This window comes from Antechinus flavipes, chromosome 6 (assembly GCF_016432865.1).
Source record: "Antechinus flavipes isolate AdamAnt ecotype Samford, QLD, Australia chromosome 6, AdamAnt_v2, whole genome shotgun sequence".
Classification (NCBI taxonomy): Eukaryota; Metazoa; Chordata; class Mammalia; order Dasyuromorphia; family Dasyuridae; genus Antechinus; species Antechinus flavipes.
In genome coordinates this window covers 6152155-6168381 of record NC_067403.1, presented here as the reverse complement: position 1 = coordinate 6168381, position 16227 = coordinate 6152155, and positions in this window count along the sequence as shown.

Below are 16227 nucleotides of genomic sequence, written 5' to 3'. Positions count from 1 at the left end.
GGAATGCCAAGTGATCCCTGGGTGGGAGGGGAGAAGGAAGGCCAGGATGTGTCCTAATCCCTCTCCGCCTTTAGGTGGGGACTGTGGGGGATTTCTCCCCAAAATGATCTGGAGTTTCAGTACTACCAGGGAAGGCATAACAAGCTATCGCCATGTTTCCAAAGTTGGAGTGGACTCTGTCTGAGGCTGGATGATGTAGGAGAAAGGATCCCTCAGGACTTACTCAGAGGGACCTCAGGACCTCAGAGGAGCAGGACCTCAGAGTGGACCCTGGCCAGCCTTCTACTCCGAGGAGAAGGAAGAAGTGACCGGGGGTGCAAATTTTCCACAAACGCCGTCCCAGCCAAACTGCCTACATTGCTAAGAAAAGGAAACGGCTTTTCTCCAGTTATTTTTATCTGTTCTCAGAGAACAAGAACATGCCGTTCGGAGAGTTTGTCACCGTCTCCTGGGTCACAAATTACCCTGAAGAAATAAATTTGTAAGTGGGAGGGGGAGAGAAAGGGTATCACAAAGCCAACAAGACACCAGCTTCTGAGTGCGAAATGTCAACCCTCCTTGTTCTTCAGCAAGTGAGAAAAGCAGGTTTGGCTTCTCTAATTTACCCAAATAGAACAGGCTCCCCGGGTCCAGCTTCTCCACGGGCGCCTGCCAAAGCTGCAAAGACGCCAGAGCCAAAGAACTTGGAGAAAACAGACACTGCTCCAGAGCGACCATATGCTCCCCATGAAATTCAGCACTTCAACATATGGATCGAAAAGCAATTAAAAACAAGAGCTTCAAAGCTAAAACAGCAAACACCGAGGAGCTTGATGGGTTTCTCTTCAGGAATTCTAGGCTTCAGCTTCGTATCGACCCACTCCCCTCCAGCCAGCCTTGAACCCTGACCCTCTTCAAGTCCTAGGCAGTTAGACTGTGCACTGTGCTCATGCAATCAGGAATTCACAGTTTGGGAGTTGGAAAGGACCTAGAGGTTTACCCATCCCAGTGAGGTGGGACATTGGATCCTCTCTCTGGATTTCAGAAAATCCAAATTCAAATCCTGCCTCCCAGTTACAAAACTGGGTGGCCCTGCCCAAGTCACTTGACTTCTGTCAAGTTTCCTCATCTGTAAAATAGAACCGCTACTACTATTAGCTTCTGTCTCTGAGATAAAATGAGATGTTTTTAAAGCAAACATCTGTGCTCTACAAATACTAGCCATAAATGTCATCAGCAGATGATGGCTAGCCCATCTCCTCTCCATTGGTAGAACATCCTTCCTCATCTTGAAGCAAAATCCCACTTCCTTTTGGTCACCTGCATTTACCAAGGTATTCTTTTGCAACCATTCCCAACTTTCCTCATATATTGTCTTGGAATCACTGCTTTATTTGAAGACTCAAATCAAACATCAGCTTCTGGGTCAAGCTTCTCCGGGTCTTTCCTGTTCCCTCACCCCCAGGTGCTTTGTATCAGTTTTGTATGTTTCTGTACAGGTGCTTGTTATCTCCCCTCAAAATGTAACCTCTTTAAAGATAGGTACAATTCTCATTTTTGTCTTTGTGTATTGGAGGGACATGGAAAAATTGGATCTGTGTCCCAAAGGGATCAAAGAATCTTTTTTTGTGGTGACAAAGAATTGGAAACTGAAAGGATGCTCATCACTTGAAAAATGGCTGAAAAACGTGTGATATATGATTGGGACAGAACGCTATTAAGCTGTGAGAATGATGAGTAAGATGCATTCAGAAAAATTTAGGAAGACTTAAATGAACTGACCCAGAGTGAAGAACACAGAAAATGTACATAGGAAGCAATTCTGTACAATGAAGAATTGTAAAAGACTTAGCTGTTCTCAACAATACAATGTTCCAAAACGCCTGTGAAGGATCTACAATGAAAAATGCTACCCACCTCCAGAGAAAGAACTGGTGGAGTCTGAATGCAGATCAAAACATACTTTCTGAATGTTTGTGGCAGCCCTCTTTGTAGTGGCCAGAAACTGGAAATTGAGTGGCTGCCCATCAACGGGAGAATGGTTGAGTAAATTGTGGTATATGAATGTTAGGAAATATCATTGCTCTGTAAGAAATCACCAGCAGCATGATTTCAGAAAGGCCTGGAGAGACTTACTTGAACTGATGCTGAGTGAAATGAGCAGGACCAGAAGATCATTATATACTTCAACAACAATACTATATGATGATCAATTCTGATGGACCTGGCCCTCTTCAGCAATGAGATGAACCAAATCAGATCCAATGGAGAAGTAATGAACTGAACCAGCTACACCCAGCGAAAGAACTCTGGGAGATGATTAAGAACCATTACATTGAATTACCAATCCCTCTATTTTTGCCTCCCTCTATACATTTTTTAAAATTTCCTTTACAGGCTAATTGTACAATATTTCAGAGTCCGATTCTTTTTGTACAACAAAATAACTATGGACATGTATACATATATTGTATTTAACTTATGTTTTAATATGTTTAACATGTATTGGTCAACCTGCCATCTGGGGGAGAGGGTGGGGGGAACAAAGGGAAAAATTGGAACAAAAGGATTTGCAACTGTCTATGCTGAAAAATTACCTATGCATATATCTTGTAAACAAAAAACTATAATTAAGAAAAAAACATATTTTCTTTAAAACTTTATTTTTCTTTTTGTTCCTGTTTTCTTCTGCAAGAGAGCTAATATGAAAATATGCTTTTTATGACTTTACATGTATAATCCATAACAAATTGTTTGCCTTCTTACAACAACCACATGAAGAAAGGCAATCCATACAATCATTCTCATTTTACAGATAAGAAACTAGAACCCCAAAATGGAGAAGGCCGTTCTCCAGATTAAATACTGGCAAAGCAGGATCTCAAATCAGATTGCTTACACTTATTCCAGGGCACTTTGGACTCAATCGCCTCTTTAATTAAAGGGAAATAGGTAAAGCTACTCATGAACACCTCTCCCCTGGGGCTCATAATGGTAGTGCAAGCTCCTCGAGGGCGGAAACTCTTCTTATTTTTGCATTTTTCACCTTCAAGAGCTAGCATGATGCTCGGTATGAAGTAGACACTTAGTAAATGGTTATTGAATTGAATTAAATTAAATGGAGCTGCCCTTGGGTTCTTGAAGACTATGAAAACTAGGAGCATATTACTTCTGCCTTCTGAGCACTCATCTCTCATGGAGAGTCCTTGCCAACAGGTTGAACCCTTAGTGATAAACTTTGGGCTCTACAATTACAAGAGTCAACTCACAAAGGGATTGCTAGTTGTGTGGAATTATCAGTCTTCAGTGAGGCATAAAAAAGGGGAGTCTGTGAAGATACCTGAAGTAGAAATCGTAGCAATAACTCACATTTCTCTAATGCTTCAGGATTCACAAAACAATTTCATCCCCACACCTCTGGGAATTAGGTGCTCTGAGGTTTTTATCCTCACTTTGTAGATGAGGAAATTGAAGCAGAGTGAGGTTAAGTCTCTTATTCATGGTCACATAGCTAATAAATCGAGTCAGTATTTAAAATTCTGCTGAGCAGTGACCCTGACATGTCACAGATCTAAAAAAAAAAAAAAAAAAACACCAGTTGCCAGGGAGTTTAAGATTTAGTGACAAATAAAGAATTGATCACAAAAATTTATTGGGTATCTGTAGATATAGATATAAGTGCCAGGTGTCCATAGTATGACTTGAACTCTGCTGGAACGACTTGATTTACTTTCTGTCCCAGGACGTCCCCACGATGAACAAAATGCTCCGTGTTGAAGGGATCAACAAGAAAATACATGAACAGCTCTTCCATGTCTATGGAATGCATGGATATAATTACTGACCTAGATTGATTTATTTGTATTTGTTGAATAATTTGGCTAAGCAAACTCTATCAGACTAAAGGTGTTTCCTTCATGTCATCTTTGACAAACAGACACGTGAACTGATGGGCAGATATTTAAGTTATTTGGGGATTTCAATGGATCTGTAATCCGATGATTATAGTTTCTTCATCTGCCAATTCACTCCTTTGCATCTATGCTTCTTGTCCATTTTCTTCCATAAATCCTCCACAGAGGATTTTAGTTCTTTTGATAATCCAAGGTCATATATGGACCATCTATCTTTTGCCCCTTGCTCTTGTAACATGACTGGCCCACCTTTTCTTCCTGCCATATGTAGCTTGGATAATATCTTTCGTGCCTTTTCTTGCATATGAACCCCATTTAGTAACTTGCTATAATCTGTCCCTACTATATGCTTTTCCATTGCCTTTTAAATTTTTCTGAGTTCATAATATTTCACAATTTGAAGTTTTATTGCACCATCGAAAGATATGAGTATTTTAAAAATATATGGTCTGGCAGCAGTTTGGGATTACTAAAGCACTGTGCTATTTTCCCCAAACAACCCAGCCTACTTTCCAATCAATCCTGGATCCAGTTCGTTGTTTATCTGTAGTGCTTCTCCGTGATATATTATTGATGGAATAACTCAGCAAGCTGCCCATACAACTACACATCAGCACCCTGGGAGTAGGTTTTCTTTGTCTTTTTTTTCTTTCTGGGTTAACAGAGTGACCATGGAGCTCACTGGAAATGCCCAGGAGAGTTCCTGGATCCAAGCAATTCAGCAGATGCCGCGCATCAACAGGGTCGTCTGGAAAAACTTCACTATTCCAGAGACTCTTCTCCATGAACTCTGAAAGGGATGTCTTCCATGAGTGACAGCAACTGCCAACCTCGGTTTCCACTTCCTTCCTTGTTTCCACAGATGCTAAGAATGGTCCGTGCACATCACGAAAGCATTCTTGGTAAACACCTGAGACGAGAAAGGGCGACCTTCACAAACTAATTTTGTGGCAGGCTGCCTCTTCAAGGTGCAGAATTAACTGACAGGTACCAAGAATATGACATCCTGCTGTGTTAATTATTTTTTAATTTTAACTCAGTGGAAAAACACACAGTCCAAGTAGCTCTTCTCCAAGGTTAGCAACCCATTATGATGAGGAGGTTGTCCTTCGTACTGGAAGAAGGACGAAAATGAGATCTCTTTGCTAGATGATATAAGACTCCTTGGTGGCTGTGGCCACCGGGATGAATTTGTTCAATGAGGTTCTGAATATTAATATCAGAGAGTGAATACTAAAACAAGACCCGTGCTCACACTAAAGGCTGTTTCAGGTAATCGAAGAAGGTAATTCCACCAGTTCTTTTCACCTTGTTCAGATGAGCAATTGTTGCATTTTAGTTTATTCTTTATTCTGGCTTCAGGGCCATTTTCTCATTTTATAAAAACCTATGGAAAATAAAATAACTGAAATTCACTGGTGGCATTTGAATGTGCCTGAGTCACTGTCCCCTTAAGATCTGATGAATAAAGGGCACATAGGGCTCCTCAGAAGAAGAGCAGGGTCAAGGGGATGAGAAACAGAGGCCCTGCAAAGCTGGCCAAGGCCGGTCTCAATTTACTACCCACGCCCTTCCGAAACTGGGATATGGAACAGAAAACTTGGTGGAGAAAAGAAGGGAACTCAGGGCTGCAGAATAAATCTGGGTTATCTCGAGCCCACAGAATGCAGGATCTGGGGATTTTCTCATTTCTCTCATCAAAACCCTTCTCTCTGAGGTTCGGATTTCTTCTTTCCTGAATGAATGAGGAAAAATGGGAAGTTTGTTAAAGAGGAAATAAAAATGAATTTGCCTTCCATAGTACCCAGGGAGCGTCTGTGAAGTCAGAACTTGAAGAGGAAGCACGATATGGCTGCTTTGTGTCCTTCTTTCAGTGATTCAGGGAAATTTCCTCACAGGAGCCAGAGTCAAGAGCCAGTCTTATCTATCCCTGTGTCCACAGCAAGTACTTGACGAGGCTCGAGATTCCACTAAATTTAACATTCATTTTCTTAAGCACTCGTGAGCCTGGCCCTGCACGAGGGACTGTGGGTGACACTGGGTTCCAAGAACGCCGGCCTGATGGCCCCAGGCTTGCCTCAGAAAGTAAGAAGAGAGTAACCTGACCAGGTGAGATGGGTCCAGACATGATGGGCCTTCACCCAGAGTCCCAATCTCAACTCAAATACTCAGAGTGCGAGACCTGGGATCCCAACTCCATCATTTACCAGACTTGTGACTCTGACATACTGGGCAGTGTCTTTGAGTCTTGACTTTCTCTTTGGAAAATGGGCTTGTAACTGTCCCTGCCCTTCATCTTCCCTGAGCCACTGAGAGGAAGCACTTGGCCAGCCTTACAATGCCACAGGACTGGGATCTGTTATCATCAGGTTAAATGGCATTTCAGGACTCTTCTTTACTGACATTTTCTGGTCCTGTGATTCTCTGTCCTCCTCCCTATGAAGTATATGCTCCCATTTGCCCTTGAAATGAAGGCACTTGATGTGGTTAACTCATCCCTCGCTGTCAGACAGCGTGCTTGTCAGGGAGGACATAAGCAGCCCAAGAGTAATGCCTTCTGACAGTGGCTCACTTGGTGAATTCGAGTTTCTAGCCAGCCGGGCCCCCGGGGACTCCAGAGAGAGGCTCCTTGTGTTCAGGGGCAGCACGGCTGCCATCCCCCCATGACCCCAGTCAGGACCGCGGGGCAGGCGAGGGAGGACCTAACCAAAGGCCGGATTTGGCCAGGGGACCTGAGAACAGAGCCCCGGACTTACTGCTACGCCCACCTCCCCGAGGGTCCAAATCCACAGCTGCCTCTAACCGCTCCATGGTCAAACACGGGGCCTGGTATAGTCAATAATCAATAATCAAATGTCATCTGGGCCAGAAATAATCTGGCTTTAGAAGCTGGAATACAGACTGTAAAAGATCTCAGGAACCTTAGAATTGAGAATATTAAGTTCTTTGAAGACAAAGACAGCTAAATATCTATGTTAGGTCTGACCAGGAGCTAAGATGATGGCTGGCAAATAGTAAGAGCTTACTAAGTGCTTGTGGATTGATTTATTGATTCATAATACATAGAACGAATGCCAGAGTTGGAAGGGATTGTAAAGATCTTCTAACACAGAGTTTCAACCATGATTTTTTTCATAGATCTCTTTGGAAGTCTGGTGACCTCTCCTAAAAATAATATTTTGAATATTTTTTAGAAATACATAGGATTAAGTCACTTAAGCCCAATTGCCTCACAAAAGAGAAAAAGTAATAAAAATGCATAAAATTACAAAGAATACAAATTTTATGGAAATGCCATAATCTTGTTCCATGAAAGTGTCTTAAATCTGGGGCAACAGGAAAAGACAGTGTCTAAAAGCCCCCCCAACCTGGTACGTGCATATTAATGAGAACACAAGAGGCCGACAGCCTCACAGAGAGACGAGATGGGCCTGAATTCCACATGAGTGTGTATTTATTAATAGATATTGTATAAATAAAATAAAGGCCGACACGTTTGCATGGCACCCCGATTCACAACTTTAGCAGTCCTTAACTCAATATCCAGTCAGCTCCCAAGTCTTTTTGATTCTATCTTCTCTCCATACCATCACTCCCTTTCTCCTCACTTTAACAGTCTATTCTACTGGAGGCCATTATTTCTTCTCTCCTAGACTACTGAAACAGCCTCCTAATTGTTCTCCCTACTTCCAGTCTTTCCCCAACTCAATTCATGCTGCACAAAGCGACCAAACGGATACTCGTAAAACAGGTTTTACCTGGACTCAAATGTCCCATCTCTCCTGGGATACAGCACAAAACCTTGCACCTGACATTTCGAGCCTCCGCCGCCCCTTCCCGTCTCATCGTAAGGTCTTTCTTTGTACTATATTCTCCATGGCTGACATGGTGGCCTCCCTACCTCTGCACGGGTCCCCTTCCCCACCTTGTGGATCCCTGGTCTCCTTGGAAGTCTAGCTCGGACAAAGTCATGCTCTATCTCCTCCCAGTCATCCGCACCCTCTCCCTCTTGAAATTACTTTGATTTGTGTATACCTTTAAGTTACTTAATCATATAGTTTTCCCCAGTATAACAGAAGCTCCTTGATGAAAGGGACTTGTCACTTTTATCTGTTTATCACCAGAAAAGTGCCTTGGACACCATGGGTCCTTAACAGATTTTTAAAATTTGAATAGAATCAGATCAAGACTAATTTTAGTGGACTAGAGAAGAGTGATTTCCAAGTATGAGGCAAGAACAAAGCCAAGTGGAGGTTAAGCCTAATTAAGACGAACATCTCACGAGACTGTTGAGTGTCAAATGATGCACTCATGCTAAATGCGATGAGAAGGTGACCAGAGGCAGGTGGGTGACTCAGGGCCCGGAGCGCTGGGCCCGGAGGCCTCCGACACTTACTGGCTGTGTGACCCTGTATAAGGCACCTTACTTCTGCTAGCATTGATCCGCCAGAGAAGAAAATGGAGAACCACTCCAGAACCTTTGCCAAGAAAACCCCATGGACGGTATGGCCAGACACGGCTGAACAACTTAGAAATGAGAGCAATTACTGTTATTTGAGCACATTACAGGCCAGACCCCTTTCTCCAGGTCCTTTCAATATGTCCCCATGGGGAAGGAAGAGACAAAGAAGGGAAGGGGGACAAAGAGGAGGATGGGAAAAAATCCAGCTGCTCCATCCGTCCTCATGGGGTCATCTTCCATACTCAGGTGACCCTCCACCCCTCCCGTTGTGGCTGCTTTCTGGCTTTTTGAATCCTCCTGAGCTGACCCCATAAAAGTGAGTTCATCGAGAAAGGGAGTATATACATCTTTACATGCCCCAGAATACCCAGAACAAAGGCCTTGCCTCAGCAATTCCTCATCAAATGAGTTCACAGCTTCTTTTTTTAGTTCTTAATCTCATGCCCTTCCCCCAGCTAAACATTTTCCAAGTCAGGCCCGAGCTTGGCCATGGCCCTGGGGCAGGGATGTGAGTGGATGAGCATCCGAGAGAGACCATTCTAGGAGAACAGTAGAAGTCTGGGAGAAGCAGAGACCTTAGAGGCCATCTAGCCAGCGGGCCTTCAACTTTAAGTAGTGGACCCCTCCGGTCGCCTGTGAAGCCTCTCAGAACAAAGTTGGCTGTTTAACTTAATAACTGAAGAATATACTTAGAGGGAGTGAAAATAAAGGTTTTTGTTGAGGTTTTGGTCATCCAAATCCCAGAAATTCCTGAAATCTCCCACGCACCCCAACTTAGAAACTTGATTTAATCCAACTTGCTCATTTACCAAAGAAAAAGAATGAGGTGACAAAGTTTATCAAGCAGCTCTCACTTCTCCCGAGTCCCCATGCTTGTCCTTCACATGTGAAGGCCGGAGCAAGATGTATAAAGCGTCCCGGTATGGAAAAGCAAAGCCCTTCTTCAGGCATCCATTCAAACGAGGGCCTTGGAAACCAACAGCCCCATCTACACTCTCAAGACTAGCAAAATCTAGCTTTTTACAATCCTCTGATTTTCCTGGTACCTTTTTTTGATCCTAACCAACTCAGCTGCAGCCATCCCTTAGGGAAGTGACTCCAGCTAATCCCAAGGTCAGCATGTTCTCCCCCGAGGTTTCTTACCTGATTTGTTATATAAGAGTTAAAAGAAGTAATCTTAGGCCACAGGATCCCAGCTTTCAACGCTGGAAAATAGTCCTTGCCCCATTTTCCAAGGAGGGGATGTGATAAGGCTGTGTGCTATTTAAAAGGCTGTTTAACATTCTCTGAAAGTCCCTTTCACAGACAGAGGAAATCAGCTGCGGGAGAAGCTCTCAGATGACATTTTTAACCAGATGCTCAGGCAGAAAGGGCTGCATCTTCCCAATACAACTCAGGAGTTTTCCAATAATCATTAATAATGAGCTGCTTTCCCCCTCTCCTTCCACCTCCCCGCCTCCGAATCCCTTTATCTCCCCCTCTTCCCTTGGCTATTTCTGCCAAAGCCAACCAAAAAGATACTGACGTCTCTTCTCTTTTTCTTGTCTCGAACAAAATGACAAGGTCACTTTGAGGCGGTTCTGAACTGCTGAGTAACAGGCCACCTCAGGAACGGATTCTGACGGTCAACATCGGCTTCTTTCGTTCCCCTTCCTAGCACGAGGGTCCCCTGCGAAGATTCCTCTAGTCTTTTTCTCATTACGTATAATCCTAGTGCAGCTCGCTCAGTGACTGTTTAGCATCTGTCTTGAATAGCCCACGGCTGACAATAGGAGGCATTTGATGAACGTTTGTTCATCCCTAGAAGAATACCAAAGCATGAATGTTGTTCAAATGTGCCTAAGGGATCAGCTGGTTTACCTCCTCTTTAAGACCCATTTTATAGATGGGTAAACCTAGCCCGGAGGTCATTAACTAAAAATCCCACAGCTAAGTAGTCATAGAGCTGACCCATGACTTGGTTCCTCTGTTCCAGACTCTTTCAACACACCCCATGATCTCTGATTTTCAGGTCTTGTGCCCTTTCAGAAACCCAAGACAACATACATGGATAGTGCTAATAACATTTATATAGTGTACCACTGGGATATCCCCATTGGCTCCGATAGCCTGTTCCTCTGCTCGATGGCCTTGTCTGGATAGAGTCAAAGTCTGACTACTGTGGAAGGGGGAAATCATACAGCTGAGCCAAATCCAGATGCTGCCCCCTTCTTACCTTCCAGCTCCCCCCTTCCCTAAGTACATGCACATGGTGTGACTTCTGAAATCAGCCGAAGGGGGGGGGGGGTTTCCCTCAGAGTCATTCGCCTAAGTCGGGCCCTGAAAAGAAAGCAGAAGCTGCAGGTTCCCTGGGGTTTGCACGTCAGGAGGGAGCAGCCCGGAGAAGGCTCTGAAAGGCAGAAGGACCGAGCTCCCCGAGCGGGATGGAAGCCTCCACGTGGCTGGAAGGGCATCCCTGGGCTCTGGCTCCCGCCCAGACGCAGCACGAGGCCCATCGCCTTTTTATCCAAAGGTGTCTGGGAGTACGGAGTGATTAATAATTTACAGAGCCCCGAAGTACTTTTCCATTAAGGCCCACGCAGGAGAGAGAGAGCGAGAGCATTCCTGACAAGGTCAGCAGGCTTTGAGCATCTCCACTTTCCCTGGAACCCCTTCTGGTCACGAGGGACACGGAGGGCTTGGAGTCCCAGGGTTCCGGGAGCCAGAAGGGACTCAGATCAGCTAGTCCATCGCCGGAAATATTCTTGTCTAGACAACTAAAAAAGGGGAAGGGAGGTTAAATTAAATGAACAGAATGTGTGAGGCGACCATCTACGAGATGGGAATAATAATATCTGCAAGATTGCAGGAAAGTACTTCATAAAACTTACAGCACTACAGGGTGTGAGATAATATGATTAGTCTTATTTTTTTTCTCTTTTCCCTGAGGCAGTTAGGGTTAAGTGACTTGCCCAAGGTCACACAGCTAGGAAGTGTTAAGTGTCTGAGGCCAGATTTGAACTCATGTCCTCCTGACTTCAGGGCTGGTGCTCTACCCACTGAGCCACCTAACTGCCCTGATAAGTCTTATTTTATCAGAGGCAGTTAAGAAACACAATGGACACAGTTCTGAATTTGGAGTCAGACCCATGCTAACAGGGTGACCTTGGGCTTCACCTGCCTCAGGTTCCTTGTCCGAAAAGTGGGGATAATACTAGTATCAATCTCCCGGGGTTGTTGGGAAGGTCAAATCAGATAAAGTTTGCAAAGCATTTTGGAAACCTTAACATGTTATATAAGTCGTAATTGTGAGTATGATTATTAACTATTATTTTCTAGATCAGGAAACAAGTTTTAGAGAAGTTAACTGACTTTCCCATGGTTACAAATCTAGTGAAATGGAATCAGATGCAAAAGTCATCCTACATGTCTCTTGAGTTCAAGTCTATGACTTCAAGTCTTTTCACTGCAGCATATTGTTTTTAATTGTTTCTCTAATCAAATTAAATTAATAAAAAATTAATTAAATTTAAAATCAAATTAATCAAATTAAAAATCCCAATCATGGCCCACAAATATGACTATTCTTTGCCACCTCTACTTAACTTCTCACTAGAATGTAAACTCCTTGCTTTTGGTCTTTGGTTAGCTATTGTCCAGTACAGAGCTTTACAAATAGTAGGCATTTAATAATGCCTCTTGAATGTCTCATTACTGAATACAAAATTAACAACAAAGACATTGCTCTCAAAGAGCCAGCAATCCAATGAGGGAAAGTCACCCAATGGAAGCATAAATGCTAAGGAGAGATCTTGGCTATATGGCATGAAATAATTCTAAAATCACCCCTATTTTGGTTATTCAGAAAGCCCTGTGGCTTTCTTCCTATTTATTATCTAGTTTCTGGGCAATGGAGAGATTTAGATGAAAGACATATCAACTTTATCTTCTTAGGATGTTCTTCCATCCCTTCCACCTCCTTAATTCTTTTCACCACCACCACCACAACAACAACAAAAAAAAAAAAAAAAAAAGAAAGAAAGAAAGCAGAGATGTCAGAGTTGTGGGGGAGATGGGGGATGTTATAGAGAATCTGCTTTTCTATTCCATCATTGATTATATATTGAACCCCCTTGATGGGCTTGGGTACAATGGAAAACATATTACTATGGCCTCTGACCACTAAAAACTTACATTTTAAGTATTAAGTAAGATGATGGCACATATTAAGGTAGTTAAGGCTTATTAGCCAAAGTGCTTAGAGTAATGAGTACTCTGGACGAGAGTCATTTTAATGATATGTTGCTTACAAGAAAATAAGACGCTGGAGGGGAATCTATTATGTTTCAGCTGAAGAGGAAAGGCAGGAATAGCAATTATAATCTCAGACAAAGCAAAGAGAAAAATAGCCCTAATTAAGAGATGATCAGGAGAACTACATTTTCTGAAAGGTACCATAGGCAATCAAGTAATATTTTTTAAATGATAGCAAGTTTCTCTGATAAAGATCTAATTCCTAAAATATACCAGGAACCAAGTCAAATTTATAAAAATAAGAGCCATTCCCCAATTAATAAATAATCAAAATATGTGAATAGATCATTTATTTTCAAAAGAAGAAATCAAAGTTATTTATAACATATTAAAATGCTCTAAATTCCTAGTTATTAGAAAAATGCAAATTAAAACAACTCTAAGGTACCACCTAAAACCTATCAGAAATGAAAAATACTGGAGAGGAGGCAGAAAAATCAACACATTTATAAACTATTGGTGGAGTTGTGAACTGGTCCAACCATTCTACAGAATAATTTGGAACTGTGCTCAAAGGACTATAAAAATCACTGATACTCTTTGATTCAACAGTACTACTGCTAGGTCTATACCCTAACGAGAGCCAAAGAAAAGGACCTATATATACAAAATTATTTATACTCTTTTTGTAATAGCAAAGAATTAGAAATTGAGGGGATTCTCATCAATTGGGGAATGACTGAGCAAGTTGTAGCACATGGTTGTACTAATGGAGTACTATTTATGGGAGTATTATGTATTAATGGAGTACGAATTTTGCTATAAGAAATGACAATGGTAGTTCCGGAAAAAACTTGGCAAGACCTCTGTGAACTGATGCAAAGTGAAATGAGAAGAACCCGGAACAGCACCAAACACATTCACAGACAAGACTTGGCTATTAACTACACACTATCAAAACTAGGCTGCTCCAATCAATACATGATTCAAGATAATTCCAAAGGACTCAAGATGAAGAAATGTTTCTACCCCCAGAAAGAGAACTGATGAACTCAAGTGCAAATTGAAGTGTAATTTTTTCATATTCTTCCTTTTTTGCTTTTTTGTGATATGGATACTGTCAAAATATGTTTTGCATAATTTCACACATATAATTAACTGATGTCATTTTACTTGCCTTCAGTGGTTAGGAGAGAATTTGGAAGAAAGGGAAGAATTTGAAACTCAAAATTTAAAAAGAAAAAATTTAAAATAAATTATTTTTTAAAAGAATGATGGTAGTGGAGAAAGATGAATGCTGATAGAGAAAACATCAATTATGCAGATTTAATATAAAAGCATACCATTTATATACTATAGAATATATAAATTTAATGTATAAAATACTTTATATAAAATGTAAATGATATATACTTTTATATAATATGTAATTTTACATGACATGATTATATATAATTTCAGACACTAGGTATATTCTTTTATGTATAATATATTAAAAGTATATAATGAATAATTTTTGAAAGACCCAGTTGTTAAATATATTCTAGTACACCTTGGAAATTAATTTACAGAAAAATAATTAAATTGCCTCTAAGATTATAAAGACTTCCTAGGAGAAGAGAGAGCAGAAGGGAAAGGTATGTCTCTGTCTGGAGTGGAACTTTTCAGAGGGAGTGGACATAGGCTCCTCCTCTAAAATATAATCAAGTAGCTCACAACTCTGGGATGTAAGCCTTTCTGACTCCAGCCCTGGTGCCCTATCCACTGAACACCCCAGCTGCCCTTTGGAGAGGAAAATGCAAAGTTCAAATCCAGTTCCTCCAAAAGACAAACAAGGACCATAAGCATAGCAGGAAAGCTAGCTCATACAGAAGTGAGACAGGTCTTTGATGGGGGAAATAGAGCCTAGATGGACTGATTCAGATATTCTGTCTCCCTGGATTACATCCCTTCTGTCTGACAGAATATATCATGAGTCTCAAACCTACCTTGAAAAGGAGAAATGCAAGCTAAAGTCCACTGCAAATAATCCACAAACTCTTCAATTCCATTTAAAATTGTTTCAGGGCCAAGAAAAATATTTAGGTTGGATACATACAACATGGATGGCTAGCATTTCTCAATGGTCCCCATCAAGGAACAAGTGATATGTCTGCCCAGCTGGCAATCAAGTCTCTTAGAGTGGGCAAACCTCAGAAGGTGAGCTGCTTTGGAGAGGCAGCCCGTCCCCATTAGGCAACAGCAAGTCATGTCTGTCTTTTAAGTTCCTTATAGTCCTGCAGCTGATCTAGAATCTGGGAAGTTCAGGATCTTCTGACTCAGACTGCAGCCCCTTTAAAAACCTGCATGAGGTGAAACTAACAGGGAAGGACCCCACCCCACAAATACCCCCCAAAACGTTAGCTTGTGAATCTCAGAAAAAAAATCAACCCCTGAATCCGGGACTCTTCTACTGTTTTCCTCAAGGGATGCTTCAGCCCCCTGACCGTTCTTTTTGAGCCGGACCCCGGATTGGGAGCCACATTAAGTACGAATTGAACGACATGCGTGTATTCGGCATATACTGAAATCTTCCAGCACATCAGTCATTCTCTCCCCAGGGAACATTACTCTCTCTGCATCACTTGCCACGAATGTCACTTGCTTGTTCTTTGGTGACTCCAAACAGATGAATATTTCAGCATTCCCAGGTACTGCCTTACCTAACTTCAGACTTGCCTGAATGTCACACTTTGGTTTTTAAAAATAAACTTCTCTCACCACGCAGGCTGCCAAGGAGGAATCACAGCTTCAAAGCGCCGTTATCTCAGCCAAAAACAAAGTCAGTGGGGCCCTCGTTCCCGTCTCAGCAGCTACCTTTCTCACATAAGGCTGACTCTGCTCTGAATTCAGAGAGCCATGGGGAGTGAAGAAGAGAGAACGGACCAAACGCTCCTGAAGGGGACGTGATGGTGGAACACTGGGGAGAAAACAGATTCAGATCCTGGCTTTGTGGCTTCCTGTGTGCATAACCCGGCACAACCCCTCAGCTAACAGGCTTTTATCCAGTTTTATTTATTTATTATTTGTTTGTTTATTAAGTTCCTACTATGTGCCAGGTACCCTGCTGGGGACTGGGTATTCAAACCCAAAAAATGAAGCAATCCCTACTCTCAAGAGTCTAAGTGAAGACAGATTCCTCTGAGATAGTGAGATTCTCCAGGTGCTCCCGGTAGCCGAGGAGAGAACACTGGCTATAGCAGAGCAAAAATACTCCAGTCTCCTCAGTGAGATTTACTCCAAGGAGCTGGGCCAAGTGATTCACACTAGGGGGAAAAATGAATAAAAAAAGAATGAAAAGTATGGCATGAATTCCAGTAATGAGGAAGTCCATTGTCATAGGCTACTGGATGCTGGAAGGGAAAGCCTCCTCCCTACAGATGGGTGGACGTTAGGGGCAGTCAATCAGTGAGTACTGGGCTGTGACACAGCAACAAGTTCACTGTGATTAGGCTAGAACATGGAGTCCCTACAAGGAATTAGTGTGAAATAAAAATAGAAAAGTAAGTGAGAGCAGATTGCAGAAAGCCTTAAATGCTGAACTAAGACAGACGCGTTAAACATTTCCTACAACGTGCCCCGGTGCAGCCAGAAGCAGAC